The sequence below is a fragment of the Nothoprocta perdicaria genome, unplaced genomic scaffold (genome assembly GCF_003342845.1).
Source record: "Nothoprocta perdicaria isolate Ctin4 unplaced genomic scaffold, notPer1 scaffold_31, whole genome shotgun sequence".
NCBI lineage: Eukaryota > Metazoa > Chordata > Aves > Tinamiformes > Tinamidae > Nothoprocta > Nothoprocta perdicaria.
This window is the reverse complement of record NW_020455544.1, coordinates 3,939,543-3,956,980: the sequence shown is the minus strand read 5'-3', so window position 1 is coordinate 3,956,980 and position 17,438 is coordinate 3,939,543. Positions and strand designations below refer to the sequence as shown.

Sequence of the window (17,438 nt, the reverse complement as noted above, 5' to 3'; positions counted from 1 at the left end):
TCTCATGCATAGACTAAGTGTAGACTCATGATGGTGAGCTTAAGTTGTCTTAAGTCACTTACTTAACTTACTCAGCTTAAGCCAACAACTATTGCTTCAAAAAGCACTGCAAAAAACAAAATTTCACTTCATTTTTTTTCCGTTGAGTTCAAGGAAAAAATATCACCAGCTAGTTTCAGTTTGTACAGTAAGGCTAAAATGGAATTACCKTTTGTATATTACCTGTCAGAACACATCCTCTAACTGTGCATCTTATAACTGCATATTTTTGATACTTTACTGATTTTTCTGCAATAAAGGTTAATAAAATTAAGATCCCATATATCTTGTCATTATACAATGGCCTGAACTCTAAAACTTGCTATGTCCTTGAGAGGGATAATATATCATGTTCTGTAATTACTGGAGGGATTAGCAACCTCCAGTTTGATTTTTCCAACTCTTCAATTTCCACATCAAGGGAAATATCTACATGCATTACAATCATCCAAGCATAGTGTAAATTAAGCTGTTACTTATCAAGCATTTCAGTATAAACTTTCTGTATGTTTTGGAAATTATAAAAATTAGTTTTAAAATATCTGAACACTTGATCACAAAACTTAAGAAGCTGTAACTGGTTCATTTTACACTATACTCAGCAGGCTTACATTCTTGTAAAACAAACAAACAAAGCACCAAACAGCAGTAACAAGAAAAGGGATATTTTTGCACTCAAAAATCCACCAAGAAAAAAGAAGTATTCTTTAGAAGTCCTTGTGAAGCTGAAGTTATGCTATCTTCTTAACTGCAACTTCACAAACAACTTGCACAGTTTTTCCTCATTGCTACTCAATTAAATGTTGCCTTCAAAATACTCAGCACGTTATTATTAGAAGAGCTATTTTCATTGAAGCACTAACGTTTGTTAAATGGGCTGAAGGTCTCATGTATATCAGAGTGGAATTGTTAAACTTTCACATAAAATATATGACAGGGTTGAAGGCAGTCCTAGAAAACACTACTTTTCTTCATTTTCTAGTTATTCTATTACCTTAAAAATATACTACAACACACGGTTGTTAATGCTAAAGAAGATTCTTTAACATTTCTTCTATGAGCATTCCTCCAACAGGCCAATAAAATACTTAACCTTCCTGGTCTAACAAATGAAAGGCAAATAGAAATGCTAAGCTTGTGTGGTGCATCCTGGCTGTGAGAAAACAGGCTTGATCTATTGCAGCCTTTCTGAACTGTAAAAACGTATTTATTATACATGCATATAAGGGCATAGAAAGCCTGGATTTTTTCGGTTATCTTAACAGTATTATTTTTAGTAGCATTCATCATTATTCCTAAATTTACTTATTTCCTTAAGTGTAAACAAATACAGTAAATATTTCACTGGCATACAGCTGTCTGTATTAACTGGTGATACCATGCAAATCCACCATGATTTCTAAGTGCTGAAAAAAATGCATAAAGACGCTTGACTCTCTGTTGAGGATCAAAATTAGATCTGTACACCATCTCCAATGTATTTTTCCACTTCTTCTAGACAAGCACATATGGAACTGCATAATTAATTTTAAATTATCACACAAAGTAAAACAATCGCCATATGTAAAACACAGTTTATAGAAAAATATGCRTAGTTTAATCCCAGGGAAGGACAAATTTGAAATAGTATAGGGATACCACATATGTATGTACTACATAGAAAAACATCTAGTGTTTTTGCTTCAAATTCTTTAGATAATTTTGATTTCTTATTAATGACATATATAATGTTAATAGTGCTACTGACTCCAGTATTATTRCTCCAAGAAACAATTCTATTGACTAGATAGAGAATTTAAATATAGGATTGAAAGATTTTTTTTCAGAGCAGCCATGACATGAAACAGGTGAAGATCTACCACTTCACGATGATTACTTTCTAGTCTTTATTTTCAGAGTGAGAAATGATGCGTGGTTTTAACCTGAAGATGAGAATGAAATATAAATTTTATCTCAAACTGCTGCTTTTAACTCAACGAGTATCTTCAGACTCAATTACTTCAGATGAAATAGATGTCTTGTGAGCCAAGTAGAGGTATTCCAGGGAAGCTCCATGACTAATGATAACAAGTGTCAGAGTAGATGATTTAATACTTACTTCTGAGACTATGAGACTTCATATTACACACGCATAGAAGAATCTGAATTGTAGAAGTGACTAATTCTTTCTAGCTGTACATCTATATCTAAAAGCACAATAAAGCCTGATGAATTTAAAATTCCTTGCATTGTGGAGAAGTATGCCTGCCTAATTCTAAATTGCATTCTATATCATTCTTGACACTAAATTATCATTGGAAGCACTCCTTTCCTTATTTCCCTCTATCACATTGGGATCAGCTATCTGTGAACTTACTGTTAACTAAATGGATATCAAAACAAGCACTCCAAGCCAAGGTGATTTCACAGCTTCTCTCCTCAAATTAAATATAAAAATAAGCTTAGGATTTGCGATTTAAAATATCCCTGTAAGGGACAGCATAAAAAAATCCTTTAATTTCGTGCTTTCAGTCTGGGTTACTTCCATGATCTTAAATGACACCACATACAGCAGTGTAATACAATCTGGCAGAAGCTCACCCAGAGTAACCCAAAGGAGGAAAYAAATCTGAGTTCTGCCCTGGAGACAGGAACCAGGCTGATCTTTCTAGGACACTCAAACACAGCCCACACTTCATCTCTGTACTTCCTCCTGATGGCTTTGGACCACTAATACATCTCAGAATGGCAACTCCTGCTGTCACATTCCTTGAACGCTTGGAACCTGCAGCTTCTCAAAAACAGCCAGCAAGGCCTATGCTACCATGTGCTTTGCAAAAAGTTTCACTCCAGATTTAGTCTGCTCACATRATTTTATAATAATGATCCCTGATTCACAAATAACAAAGTAATAGGAAGGTTTTGTTTAATATTCACAGTTCACATACATGGTACAAACTTCAGTAACATCCTATATTCGAAATAATAAGCATTTGTGCACAGAATGCATATCTTATCAGCTGATTAAGTTATTTTTGTGCAGATAGGAACAATTAAACAGAGCAGTACAAGGCTACACATTTATTTGGTCAGTAGAAATATTATTTGAATGACCAAAATCTGTGCTGACATATACAATATGCAGTCCAAGAATTCACAGAATTTGCAGATTCCAAAGAGATTACAGAGCCCAAAGGTAAAGACCCTTTAAGATAAAATAGTTATGGAACATGACAACAGGATAAAACCTTCCTGCCTGTGCATATTATGCCCAGTGTTTACAATAAAGTATAACACTTCACCCCAGAGCTAAAAAAAACAGTTCTACCTCTATTTGCAAGACAGTTATTAGACAGTTACATTCACTGAGACTAACTGTTAGGGAAAAGCAGGTACCACTCCTTTGACACTCGATCACCCTAATACATGCAACTGTTTACTCTGCTCTATTTCGGAATATAGTGAAGCGCTAAGACTGGAAAAAATAAAGGAGAACAAATTAGAAGGTGCTATTCCTTACCTCATGGTAGGTGTTTCTACAATCGAAAATCATGCATACTTCCTTTCCAAATGCCTTTCATTTCAATCATATATAAATCAGTGAAAATAATGAACAGATAGGAATCTATGTGATGACAATTTTGCACAAAGTACACTGGCTCAAAATTTGTCACCAAGATCAGCAATAAAAAAAATAACAAGGGTAGGCCTCTAGGTTGTTTAACTACAAGGGCTTCCATCAGGGATAGGGAGAACAATGATGGCAGGTCTCCAGTCCTTGGGATACAAGATGAGCATTGTGAGCAAGCACTGGGAAAAAGCTGAAAGGCCGTGTTAGAATATTGCCTCTTATATGCATGGGTGGGCAAAATAAGGCAAGAAGTAGAAGATAAGAAATTTTTAAGCAATCCTGTTGCTTTTTTTTTTTTAGGTTATCCTTCCAAAAGTTATTCTATATAGAAAGATTTTTTGCATTTTCAAATAGATACAGACACCTCAAACTTTAATGAATATAGATAATGATATACATTGCCTCTAGCCAAAGACTAAAAAACCACTGTTAGCTTCATTTGCATTACTGACTATTCAGTTGTTCCATATGTCCACATGATACCCATGAAAGCTGTGAGGTCTTCATTTTTCTGTCAGAGGCTGTAAAGATTAGTTAATGTGTTTTCCTTTCAACCTAGCAAGGATTTCCATATGCAAATTCACAGTTTATTCAAATTCATAAAGCCTGCAGAGCTTTTGCTGCTACTAGTAGAGCAAGATGCCTAAAAGCAAAACAAAACAAAAAACAAAAAAAAACCAAACAAACAAAAAAAAAAAAAAGCAAGTTTTGCACTGGTTTTTATTGGCTGGCCTCAGAATCTACTCTCTAGCTTTTTTTTTTTTTTTTTTTTTTTTATTCTAACAGCAGTTGCATGTGTGATAGGAGGAAATACACACCTCCATTTCTCTTTCTATATTCCTACTGTTTGTAATAAGTCCTTACAGGCACTTGGTAAGTGTCTTTACTGAGTGTACAATCTAAGGAAAGAAAAAAAAACCTACTAGGAGCCAATCACACATGTTACTCTAACCTCACATCTTTTTGGCACCCATGCCTGAATCCTGGTCAGGACCTTGCAATCAGAAAGATGATGCAAAAAACAGGTTTACAAGAAGCTTTATACTGATTTTCAGGGGAAGCAAAAAGGTTTTCATGTGTTCAAGGACAATTAAGACAAGTGCAAGGAGCACACAGCRCGCTTAGGAACAGACGGCAAGACACAGTCGAAGAGCTGGGCCCAACTCCATCCAGTATTGCAGCCCGTGGGAGTGTCTCTGCAGTTATGGGGTTATTTAATAAGTAGAGCTTTTCAAAGTGTGTTTTTCTGGTTTTAATGGCAACTTTGAAAATTGATCTGCAGCCTTCATGGGGAAAAGGAGCCCTTATTTTGTCTGTATTCCCAGTAGTTCCTAGTGACCAGATTCAAAATGGTTATGAGGCCAAACAAACAAACTGAAATGTCTTGCTTGTCTATCAAATGAATTTTTAAATAACTGGGATTTCACAGCAAACCTCTGCATTCATTTATGTCTCTCTTGCCCCTATTTCAAGACATCGTAGAATTTACGATGTGTGCGTTGTGTTTCTGTTGTTCTTGGGTTTTGATTTTTTGTTTGTTTTAAAGGCAAGACAGAGAGCCAGCTTCACATTCCAAATTTGCAGTGACTATCCAGTATAAAAGGTCCAAACCCAAATAGAATTAAGGAACAGTGGTCCTCTTTCCTGACAGGCAGATATTATTTACTCTGCTTCCTATTTTGAAAGTTTGACTTAAAATCTATCCTGTAGAAAGAAAAAAAAACATAATTAGTACTTGTTAGCAACTAACTGCTACAAATCTCTACTGAACACCTATACTGTCTTTTGAAAATCTGAGCTTGGGGCAATTTCTTTATCACTAGCTGTTTGTTACAGTAGAACATCTGCCATTTGCTTTTGGCTGTCAGTATAAACTTTATGCTAAATGTTAAAAGTGTTCATTCTTGCATATGCATTAAACCATGTGTCCCCCTATACATAACACAAATACATTTATGAAACCTTTAAATATATCATGATTCAGTAGTACAGTTTCTCCATATTTTGTAAGGGATATTTTTCCAGTGTCAGAAACTACATCTGCTTAATATGCAGGTAAATGGGCATATTTTCAAGTAACAAATACATTTACTTTTATATCTTTTACACATGTGGACCTATGTATACAAGCACGACTGTACTCAGGCCTAGTGCACATTGTTTCAAACCAGGCCAGGCCAAAAATCAAGTAAATAGATTATGAAACCCAGAGACATCTGATTATGTTGAAGAGTTCTTCAGTATGGACAGGCTATAACAGGAAAAAAAAAAATCTTTTTTTTTTTTTTTTTTTTTTTTTTTTTTTTTTTTTTTTTTCTACATTTTTTTTTTCTACTTTTTTTAAAAGAGAAGCTGAAGGTCACACAAAACAGTACCCCCAGGGGTGGTAACAGCTCTTTAAGAATAAGCCTGGGGCAGCTGATCAGTGCATTTCCATGTTCTGAAAACTTACCTCAATGAGGYAGCCCAGACTACTGCCAAGCTAAATTTACATCTACCTAATCCATCCAAAGTCATTTCAGATAATTAATCAAAGTATAAGCTAAGGCTCTTGGGTACAGAAAAAGATATAGAGCATTAAACTTTTATCTCCCAGTTAAATCAAACTCTGAATTTTAAGTTGTCAATGGAAAGAATTTTCTATACCAAGTTGCTCAATGTGGAAGGCTACACATTTGCAAGAAATGAAAACAGGGACAGTGGAGATAAGCCTTTAGAACAACAAAATGAGTTATGAACTTTTCTATTTGACAAAAATCACAATACAGTGAGTTGGTTCAGGTTAAGATAATCCAGCAAAAGAAAAGTCAATAAAGTTATGAACAAGCCATATTAAGCAAGCCTAATTCATAACAAGAGAAGGGATATGTTCCTCTGCCCTGGTAGACATGGTCAAAAGGAGAAATGGTAAAAAGGCTCATTTTGGCTGGAATCAATCATCTCAGATTATGAAAAAAATGGTTTTCAATATTTCCTGAGCATTACTATTGTTAACAAAATTCTTTGGCAAAAATGTATTTAAATTAATTGTTTAAATGAAAACAAGCGATTCCCCTTCTAACCACCATCCCCGTCTTTTTTTTCTTTAATATATGCCAAGCCAGTAGTTTCGCATCTGCTTTTCTGCTTCAGGCTCTCAAGCAACATAGCACTCATGACAAGATCTTAAAGAATACAAATTTAAGAAAATTATGTAATAAGAAAAAAGATTTCTCTGCAGAATCATGAAGGGAAGAGATCACAAGCAATGGATGGAAAAGGGTGCATTTCTTGTACACCACAAAACAATTAGAAAGGCCTGTAGAAAGGAGTTCTGAAGAGCAAAAACATGATAAAGGACATGTGAAACAATGCAAGACACCTTTTTTCCAAACCCTGTAAGATGAAGTTGCAAGTCTACTCTTTCAGTACAAGGTTTTTCTTTCTTTTATTTGGAGAGAGGGGAGGAGGGTGTGAGGGGAGTCTGGTGAAGAAGAGAAGTGGGAAAAGGGAGAAAAGGAGGAGGAAAAGCTTTAGCCACTTACGTAGCAGTTGGATGGTATGAAAACGTGCCAACAATTTATTCTCTTTCATATTCAGAAGGCTCCTGAAGTTTAAAAGCACATTTGGTCACATCTACATTTAAATTTGTTAGACTTAGTTAAAATTTCTAAACATGTTTTCCATAAATCCTTCTTTTCTTGAAAGAAACATTTGCTGCAGAATAATGAATATGAATTACGTGAAGAAAATGTTTAAAGAAATTCTTCTTGCATATTTTAAGCCTGTTTAAAAGTTGAGTTTGAAAGACATTGTCATCCAGAGAGACTCATTCCCTTTTATAAAAAGAAAAATCATCACAAAACTGTAGTACAGAACATGTCAGTTATGTTACTCTAGGCAGAGACATTTGTGCCAGGTTTTTTTTTGGAATTTTAACACCAAAAAACCTTAAACTATTCATATTATTGAAAGTAAAAAATAACTGCAGTTCAGTGTCTTAAAGTTTCCCTACTCCCTCAAAAAAAATAAAAAAAATTTAACAAAAATCTGCCAACAAAAACCCTTAATGTTACCTGTATGATAACCTATGACAAAAGTTAAATTAGGCGAGCGGTTCGGCCATGGAAGATGGAATTCTGCTGCCCGCCTTAAGATCCATCTATACTGGGATTGCACATACACTGTGCATTGGTCACTCGTGCTAGTAATTTCGTCCTGATCCTTGTAAATATTTTTAGCACCAAGCATGGATTTTTCCATTTGAAAAAAAATCAAATTTAGCTCACATCTTGGACATACTGCAGCATCTAGGCTCAGCACTCTTCCAGGCAGATTTAAAACATTACTGAAAGACACAACTTTGTATAGTACAGATAAAGAGCTAATTTTGCTTGAAATGAGTATACCCTACAAGTAAAATCTTAGAAACTTTTTTTTCACAAGTTCATTTATTTACAAGGTATAAGAACTACCACTTGCTAAAAGGGAAGAAACAAAAATGAAGAATCCAAAATATTTATCAAATATTCTGATGAGTCTGCTGACTTTTAATTAGGCTACCTATTACCACAAATATTGGGGATAAAAAGTCTTTACAAAATCAAGAACTGCTTGTGCCTGTTTTGAAATCTGCCACACACACACACAAGCATTCAAGTTCAGAGGAATTAAAAAGAAAGGCACTGGAAATTTAAGTTGTCTCTGTGTAACTCTTACCAGCTCTTCCCCTCAGCCTGTCTTTGCTAGCAAAGGGAACATCATTTGTCACATGCTGTTGTCATTAGCAACAAGTCATACTTAGTATTTTATAACTAATTGGGATTATTAGTTGTTAAGCAGGTACAAAGCACTAAGTAAAATTTATTCGAAGTGCAGGAGATGTTCAGATCTGCTGTGGCATAAGGCATTTAATTTCATTTGCATTCATTTAAATTTTAACATAAAACTACTAGAGTATTTAGAGGATGGCCTGAAACACCAGGATCCTGACTGTGCAAACATGTCTGCTGATTTGTAGTTTATGAATTCACTGAACCTATTAAAGCTAATCACACACATACAGATGGACACGCATATATCTAAAGGACTGGGAGTAGGTATTTCCTGCTAAACAAAACTAATTTATGCTATAGACAAGATAAAGAAACAATGATTTCTAGTATTTAGAAAACACAGTAGTGTGTGAAAACATAATCCTAATCATTTTTGGAGAATGCAAGTACTTACAGTGTTAGTTCTGTTTTCATAGCCTCGGGAACAGTAAGTCTTGTTGCGAATGCATACATTACATACTTTACATTTATAGGGAGAACCTGGATCACCATTCTACGCTCTCTGTAATTTGTCATGTAACTTTCCCCGGCAATCCCAGGGCAAATGAGCATGTCCTGCCCCAGAGGAAAGAAAACCAACAAACTGMCCAACAGTTACTATAACATAGATATGTTTCCTTTATAACCCCCAAATTAGTGATTATRTTAAGCCTGAGCAGATGTTCAGAAAAATTAAAAATGTGAGGGACTTTCCCTCAAACAAGCACTTTCCCTCAAATAAGAACAGGCAGTTCTTTAGAGTATCCTATGGCACATCTCTAGATGTAGCTAGTTTTCAGAGGAAGGCAAAGCACAAATTTGGAAACCAAGTTAGGCACCAGGAAGGACAAGAAAAAATCGTGATTCCTGATCTCCGAAGCAAGTGGTAGAGACTCGGAAACATGACCAAAGAGTAAGTAAAATCTTCCTTCAGGAAGACTTTCACASTGTCCTTTTCAAAAAGGATATTTGATCATCTTACCACAAATGATGTGTCTTGTTTCTGTTCCTTGCAAACATACCTCAGGACTTCAGGAAGGTCAAAATGTGCTTCAGAAATAAGCAATCTGTAAATACTCAGCCACGCTTATGAATCATCCCTCAGCTGAAATAACTCAACCCTAATTTGCATCTGCTGCRTAGAATCACAGCGCCACTGAATTAGCTCTCAAACTTCATCCYCTCAGACTAACAAGTCCTTCCAATCTCTTATCAGTATGGTTATCTTCTAACAGTCCTCATGCTCCTTTCATGCACCTGGGTCAAATGAAGCTGATTCTTGGCATTCTTCATTAGTTACCAGGACCACATATAACTGCTTTGCCATCATCATATTCAATATTACTATTACTCCTCTATCTCTACAGAAAGATTGCTCAATAAGCTATATGATCTCATCAGGCTTTTTTCTAAAATGACAGCTCATAGCCTTGCTCAGCTAAAATCAGTATGTACAGGCCTGGTCCCTTCTCTGTCAAGTCCAATGGAAAAGCCACATCCTAGCAAGCACTTTTATTAATAGCCACTACTTTGGTCACCYTGCACATCTCCCATTAATTCTATTTCCCCTATGCCAGCTGATAGCATCAGCTGGTTTTAATTAAGGTGAACTGGGGGCTCAGAGCAAGCATTTCACATGCTATATTCTTATGTCTTAGCACCATAAATTGATTAAAAAAAAAAAGTTAGATCTTGAAGAAAGGCAGTAACTTCTGTTCAGCATCTAGCCTGACACATTAGTGTTTGTTTACACCAAATTACATCGATTTCTAGTTTACATTACCTCAGTGTAATTAACAAGCAGTCAGAAAACTTCTGGCCTTACAAATACAAAGGAGCTTCTGGTCTTGCAAATATAAAGGATCTTCTCCCTTGTCTTAATATAAATTACTCTTATTTTTTCTAGCTGAGCCAAGCAGCTTCTTTTAAAAGAATATAGGCATTTTAAATTTGGGAACATTAAAAACTAGCAAGAAAGAAGTCTTGGAGGTTTTTATGTAGTGTCATTCTAGCCTTGCACTTTCTGGTTCTCAGTTCTAATGAATTATGCAATGAGTAGATACGTACAAGTAGTGAAAAATACTTATATTTCCCCCCTGCCCCTCCAAGAAAATTAAGGTTCGTGTCAATTCTATTGTGGACAACTAAAAAATATTGCAAAAATATTGCACTTAATGTTAGACCACATTCCAAAGGAACAAAAACACAGAGAGATGATTAAACAGGTACTTTGAGAAATTCAAAGGTGATATTTCCATGTAATCAACAGCAATTCACGATTCCCTAAATTTCTGAAACACTGAAGTAATTCCAAGAAAAAGCAAAGAAACCATTGTCAATCTAAGAAAAAAAGTTTTCTTAAATTGCTTCTCTTTTCTTTAAATCACTAAAAACCTAAAAATTGTTCTGTTTCCTCAGTCTTTTGTTTGCAAATTACAAAAGCTCTGTAATTCATGAATCTTTCAAATTCTGAGCTAATCCTACTACATCCTGCTTTACCTTTCACATGCCTCCAGKAACACATTAGAGCCCGTCTTTCCTTTCCTCCTTTTATTTCTTATTATTTTCAAGTCCCTGTTGTCCCTTCTCCAAAACTACTATCCAATTCATCCTTCATTCTAGCTGGTTTTGTTCCTCACTTAAGCCTTCCAAACACATGTTCTCACACACATCTCCTTTTCTATTCCTTGGACAGATATTGAAGTGAAAAACCATAACATTTGCATAACACAGCGTGACACGGGGAAAGGCTGCATAATATACAAATAGGGAAACTCTTTTGTTCTTGAATAGCTAACGGACYATTCCATTATACATGTAACAATAAGCACACAAATTATTCTGGACATTATGAATATAACACAGCAATAAGCGTTCATAAAGGCACCTTAGTTAGCTGGTAAAATGGCATTAGCCAAGTAATGTGCTCTCTTTTTATCCCTCTATTTGAGCTTCCTATACAAATGGGATTRATTTATAAGATCCGTTGTGATAACGCTTTTTTAAAGCAAACATATGCTAAAGCAATCTGTATCTAACTTCATTTCATCTACAGACGCAAGGCTGTACCGGCCAGACTTCAAGTTCTCTTAATTCAGTAGCTGAATAGATTTCTCACTCTTTCAAACAATCAGATCCCAACTTGTCAAAAATTACATCTACAAAACGATTTCTCACCTTTCCTACTAATTTTAGTATTACATGAGAAAAGCTGACTTTTGAACATTCAATTTTTCACCAAATACATATGGTTATTACTATATTCACACATTCCACAATAATAATAAATTAAGAGTCTGGAAACAATGTTCAAAACTCCACCTAAGTGACAGAAAAAAACCCTGCAGTCAAACAGAAAAAGTCACAGGAACAGAAAAAATAATGATCTGCTCTACAGATCAACAGTTATTTCGTATTACATATATCTATTTTTCCATTTCTCCCTCTGGATAAATAAGTTTAATAACCCTTTCTTCAAGAAAAAAATATTACAAAGTATATGCAAGTATGTGAGTTTCTGAAAGACTTGTGTAATATTTTTGATATTTCCTGTTTGATGATATATGCCCACTTTGACTAGAAAAGAAGGAATTCAGAAGTGAGCTCCATTCATTTCAGTACCTGGTATTCATGTGTGCTGGTTCAGATGAACTGTTAGTTCAGATGAACTGTTAGTATGAGAGACAGCTACCATTAACGTCTAATTAATATAAAATACAAAGATGACAACATGCTGGACTCTTTGCAATATATTGGAATTAAAAAAAAACACCTCCAAAATCAATCCTCTCATTTTAATAACACACAGTATTTAAGTCAGTATAACATGTTAAAGTTTTGAATGCCAAATACTATTTCTATAAATGTAAATCAATGATTGCTACTCTGACTAAAATATTACAATACCTTAGCTATCACCATCTATTACTATATTAATAGGTATCACTGAACATAAAAATATCATGAGCATATGGGGAAAAAATGTAGAACATATGTGGGTATTGACCCACCACAAGATATTTGCTAATTATACAGCATTTATCAGCCCAAGATAGTCAATAGCAATAAATTAATCTCATTATCTAGAGTCTGTTGCAGTAGTGTATGATATGCTGCTGTTACACCTTCTTTAGACTTGATAGATACTGTGGGAAAGGTCTTTTTYAGGAATCTCAGAGTAACTCCGGGTAATAGAAATCTTAGGTATGATACTATCTGTGTTTTCAAAGAGATTCACCACTGGAGTGACTTCAGGTTATTACAAGTTAGGAAGTTCTAAAGATGGAAAACTTTTTCAGTGAAACATTTTCACTAGGGGAGAATAGAAAAAAATATTTGCCAGTTTTGAATATAAGTTTTTTCTGGTTCCTTTCTGAACCAGGAAAGAAGCTACTCAACGAGTACAGGAAAGATAATATTGATTAGCAGCTAATAACTTTTATAAATATAACATTTATAACAACATTTATAGAAAGTCAGGATAGTGTGCTGCTTTGTTTAAACATCTCCTGTTCATAGCTCTACGAGAGTTATATGAATAAAAACAAATGCAGACAGGCTTTCTGCAGGCTCCACAGTTATCACTGCCTTACATATAATCTCAACTGGTAATTAAGTTACCTATTCTATCACCCTAATAATATATATAATATGTATATATACACACACACTACAAATATTTTTCCTCATTTGGATTGCCCTCAAATAACTCACAAGATTACACATGAATTTTTCAAGCATTTTTCTGTGTGTTTGTGTGCAGGTGTGTGCATGCACACATCCCTGTTTAAGGGACACCAAACAGTTTTCATAATATAATGACAACTAATACCAAAAAATGAGCTCTTTCCAGAATTAGATAAGCACACATACACAGGTACAATTAAGCACTTTTTCCAAAAAGACTTCATTTTACTCAAATGGGCAACTTCAACTTGCATTGAACAGAAARGAGAATTAATGTGCAAGTCTCAAAAGTTTATTTGCCAGATTCAGTGAGTATACTATGAAAATGTTTAGACTAAGACTATTGTATTAGTACAGCTAAAGCCTCAGGGGCTGCTGCTCATAATGTTGATCTAAGTCCCATTGTGCTTTAATGATAGGTTGGAAAAGCCGTCTCGTTTGAAGTGCGCAACCTGAGGTTATATTTAATGGCACGCTCTCTAATGCACTCTGCCTCCACTTGCGCTTGGATCTTTTTTAAGAGGGGAAGATATCTCCTAGAGAAAAAAACATAACACTAAGGAAGAACAACAGAAAAGTAATCTTGAAACTACCCATTTCTTAAGAAGAAAAGGTATATTACCACTTTAAAGCTACGCAAGTGTTTAAGAGAGCCAATTTTGTAGCTTTTCTTATCGAAATAGGACTGTAGCCTACGTCAGTATTTTCCTAGCTTAAGCTCTGGACCTGCTGCACCATCMAGCCCAGAAGCAGTAAGCAGAATTCTTTCAGGAATCTTTCTCACAGGTTTTACACAAAATACTACGCACATGTGTAAAAATACGAGCACAGAACAAAACGGTACCCCCAAATTACTTCTTTTTCCAATATATCACTTCATGTCCCTACTGCACTTATGTTGTTTTTTTGCTTCCTTTCACACTATTACTATGCTTTTATTCCAGTGACATTCCCACCTTTCCCTATCATCTTAGAAGTCAGTGCCTTCTCAAGGTCAGTGCATGGGAATGCTTCCTTTCCAAACCAGCAAGCATTTCTAGAAATATTTATGTTCTGTTGTCTTCTAAGAGTTAGACTTAAAGCATGATAACATTGAAAACCATGGATATTACTAATTCTGGAAGGGATTTTAAAACATATTTTTAAAAACTCCAAATAAATCACCTCTACAAATCCTTCTATTACCATTGAGAATTGTATTCATAACCTGACATTGACACAAGTCTTTCCATTTTTCTTTCTCACTAGATATGCCTGCCTCCCCCCCACCAGTTTCCTACATCTTTCACAATTTAATTTCCGACTATTGGACCAATGCAAACTGAATGCCCCAATGCTTTTTTTTTTTTTTTAATTCCAATACAGGACACACCATAATGCTTAACCCCACCTGAAAGCCAGAGCGCAGAAGTAACACCTTCGATCACTCCTTGCTCAAAGTTGTGCAGAACCCCTAATAGCTTTTGTGGTTACTAAGTACTTGTAGCATTGTAAAACAGAAACCAAGAGAACTGTAGGCAGCTAGAAAGGCAAAGCACAGACATAAACTAAAACAACAAGGATGGCTGTTGGAACACAGGCTACATTCAGAATAGCAAATATCTATATTTCTCTTAGAATAAACCTTTCATATAATAATAATGAAATGGTGCAATGAACACTATCTGACATGAAAAGAACCCAAAAAGCCAGTAACATACAGTAAAGTATCTAGTTAAAACTTTCTTTTAAGAAAAATGCCTTCTCCATGACATGCTTGTTTGCAAATTGGAACTCCTTTATCCACTCACCCTCCAACAAAATTTGAAAGTAATTCCACCTTTTAGCACAAATAAAGAATCTTCATCCTGTTGTATTGGCTTTGTAAACAGGACTTTATAATTGTAATACTAAAAAGAAAAAAAATCCACACTAAATAGTCCTTAACAGTTGGATGTATGGTACAATTAATCTTTCAAAACATTTTGCCATTTCGTGTACTACACAGTTTAAGAGAACATTCATCTTTTAAATGTATTATCATACTTAAGCTCCAGATAATTCTTTCATTAGTTCTGTTAATATTCTCAGTATCACAAAATACACCATTAAGTTTTTTTAATATGTAAAATAAGTTTTAATTTTACATAAATCAACTAAAGTATGTTTTGCATGCCATTTGCATTTCATTTATCAGTCCTGCCACCAAAGCCCACCCATTTTTGTGAATGTCTTTCTGTAATAACCCTTTCTGTAATAACCTTTACTATTGTATGATGTTATAGTATGATGCTTTTTTCCATAAAATATATCCTGCTACTCAAAGCACTAACACAGCCTGTAACGAGTTAAAAGAGTCGGAAAGTGTATGCTGGTGAGTACAAGCAATAGGGTTTACTAAAAAAAAAAAAAAAATTAAAAAGAAGTTACACCATATTATTCAGATACATAAAGCTGTTTTATTCAAACTCATACACATCTTCCTTTTCTGCCTGACCCAGCTGTGTGAAAGGCCTCAATACCTGAAAATTAACAGCTAGTCTGGGCTCGCAATTCATAAACAAAAGYAAAAGCTGTGTTGACACTTGCTATGTACAAAACTTGCATTTCTGTTTTTTGATATTTTCTTTTCTAAGGAAATATAGTATCAAAAATACTGTGATGTTGTTTTTAAAACAGATGTTATGCTTCCTCCATGTCTTTATTATCTGTTATTGTTTAAAATATAAATAACCTTATAAATACCTTTTTATTTTTTATAAACCAATATTCTTCAAAGGTGATATAAGAGGCAAACATCAATACATTTTTTTCTGTCATGCAGACAAGCTTTGGATTGGAGAGTGGCAAGTATGAAGTGTATCGATGYGATTCACCTAAATATAAATCTAAGAATTCACGTACAAATGAGAGGCAGGGCTTTTTGAGTACTGTTTGGTTTCATTATTGAGTACCCTAAGAAAATATTCAGAGGCTTTCCAAGACTTCTACACTTTTACTTTACTTAGCTGCAATACATACTAATACTTGTAGCAAGGTGTAGTGGTTTCCAAACGACCTGTAATCACTTTAATATATCTACAAATGACAGAATATTAAAGAAAAATGTTTCTGGAAATAAATGGTTGAAACAAAAGGTTTTCTTTACATGTCTGACAGTTATGGGCTGCTAATGCACTTGGGATTATATTCAACTACTACAGGATGGAATAGATATACATATTTTTAGCATGCATTTGTCTCACAGAAGATCAAAGCAAGGCTGTAAAGCCAAGCCAAGTTAAAACTAGAGAAATACAGAAAAAAWTACTGATGAAAAGTCATTCAGTGACAGAAAGCTCTTTTGCAACATACATTGCAAACACACATGCACAGTTCCTCACTAGGCAAGAAGCAATACTGGGAATAATCATCAAAAAACCTAGCTGGTAGTACCTTAATTTCTCCAAAACAAGGAGAGCAAAAACAATTAATTCAATAACCTTAATGGAACAAGTAACTTACTACTGCTTGAAAAATAAAGATTAGAGAGCAAAGTGCAATTTATAAARCAAAACTACCTAAATATTCTAATATTCTCCATTACAAAGATGGTCCTGATATCCAGCTTCTCCCACACACTTCAAAAAAAATACGCTGCCTGAGGAGTCAGTCAAGTGATGACTCCAGCAACCAGTCCAGAGTTTCATTAGTTATCTTTCCCCAAAGTAGTTTTCATAATTCCTTCTTTAGAGGAAAAAAAAAGAAAAAAGAAAAAAAAAAAGAAAAAAGGCCTTATTGCACAGGTCATTTCCATAATCACAGCAGAGCCTGATCACTGGCTCTCCTCTGCTGCGACACAGCAATAATGCCACAGTCTTTAGGCTGCCTTAGGCAGCAATCTAGGGACATCAGCATATATCAGGTGGCCTGGGCTCCCTGCTATGGAAGCATGCAGCAATATTAGTAAAAAAGACAAAGCAATAGGCAGTTATGAGATAACTTGTCCTCCGGGAAAGTTATATTCAAACTTTCAATAGATACTAGCTTATGCCCTCAAAGACGAGAATTATATCTCTTCTAAAATCCATATATATTGTTTTCTTTAAAATTTTTGTTTAATATTAGAACACTTTTTTTTTTTCTTTGGCTATTCAAATAAATGGATGGCTCTTGTGAAAAAGCTAAGGTGTCTGTTCTGGTGAGCTAGTTGAGAGGCTTCTAGATAATAATAATTATGTCATGATTGCACCTGAGTGTCCCCAGTCCTCTTTTAAAGTTCATTAAAAACTTTTACAAGAAATTACACAGATAACACATAACCAKATAAGACTATTTATAAGAGTATCCAA

The 17,438-nt window shown here is 34.7% G+C and overlaps 1 long non-coding RNA gene across 1 annotated transcript; it reads right to left on the bottom strand.

Moving 5' to 3' along the window:
- Positions 1-5,069: 5,069 nt before the first annotated feature.
- On the bottom strand, positions 5,070-9,443 carry LOC112950122. The gene is made up of 3 exons (XR_003249959.1): positions 9,425-9,443; positions 7,174-7,235; positions 5,070-5,353 (listed from the first exon to the last, which is right to left on the bottom strand). It is a non-coding gene; the product is annotated as an uncharacterized LOC112950122 (long non-coding RNA).
- Positions 9,444-17,438: the final 7,995 nt, after the last annotated feature.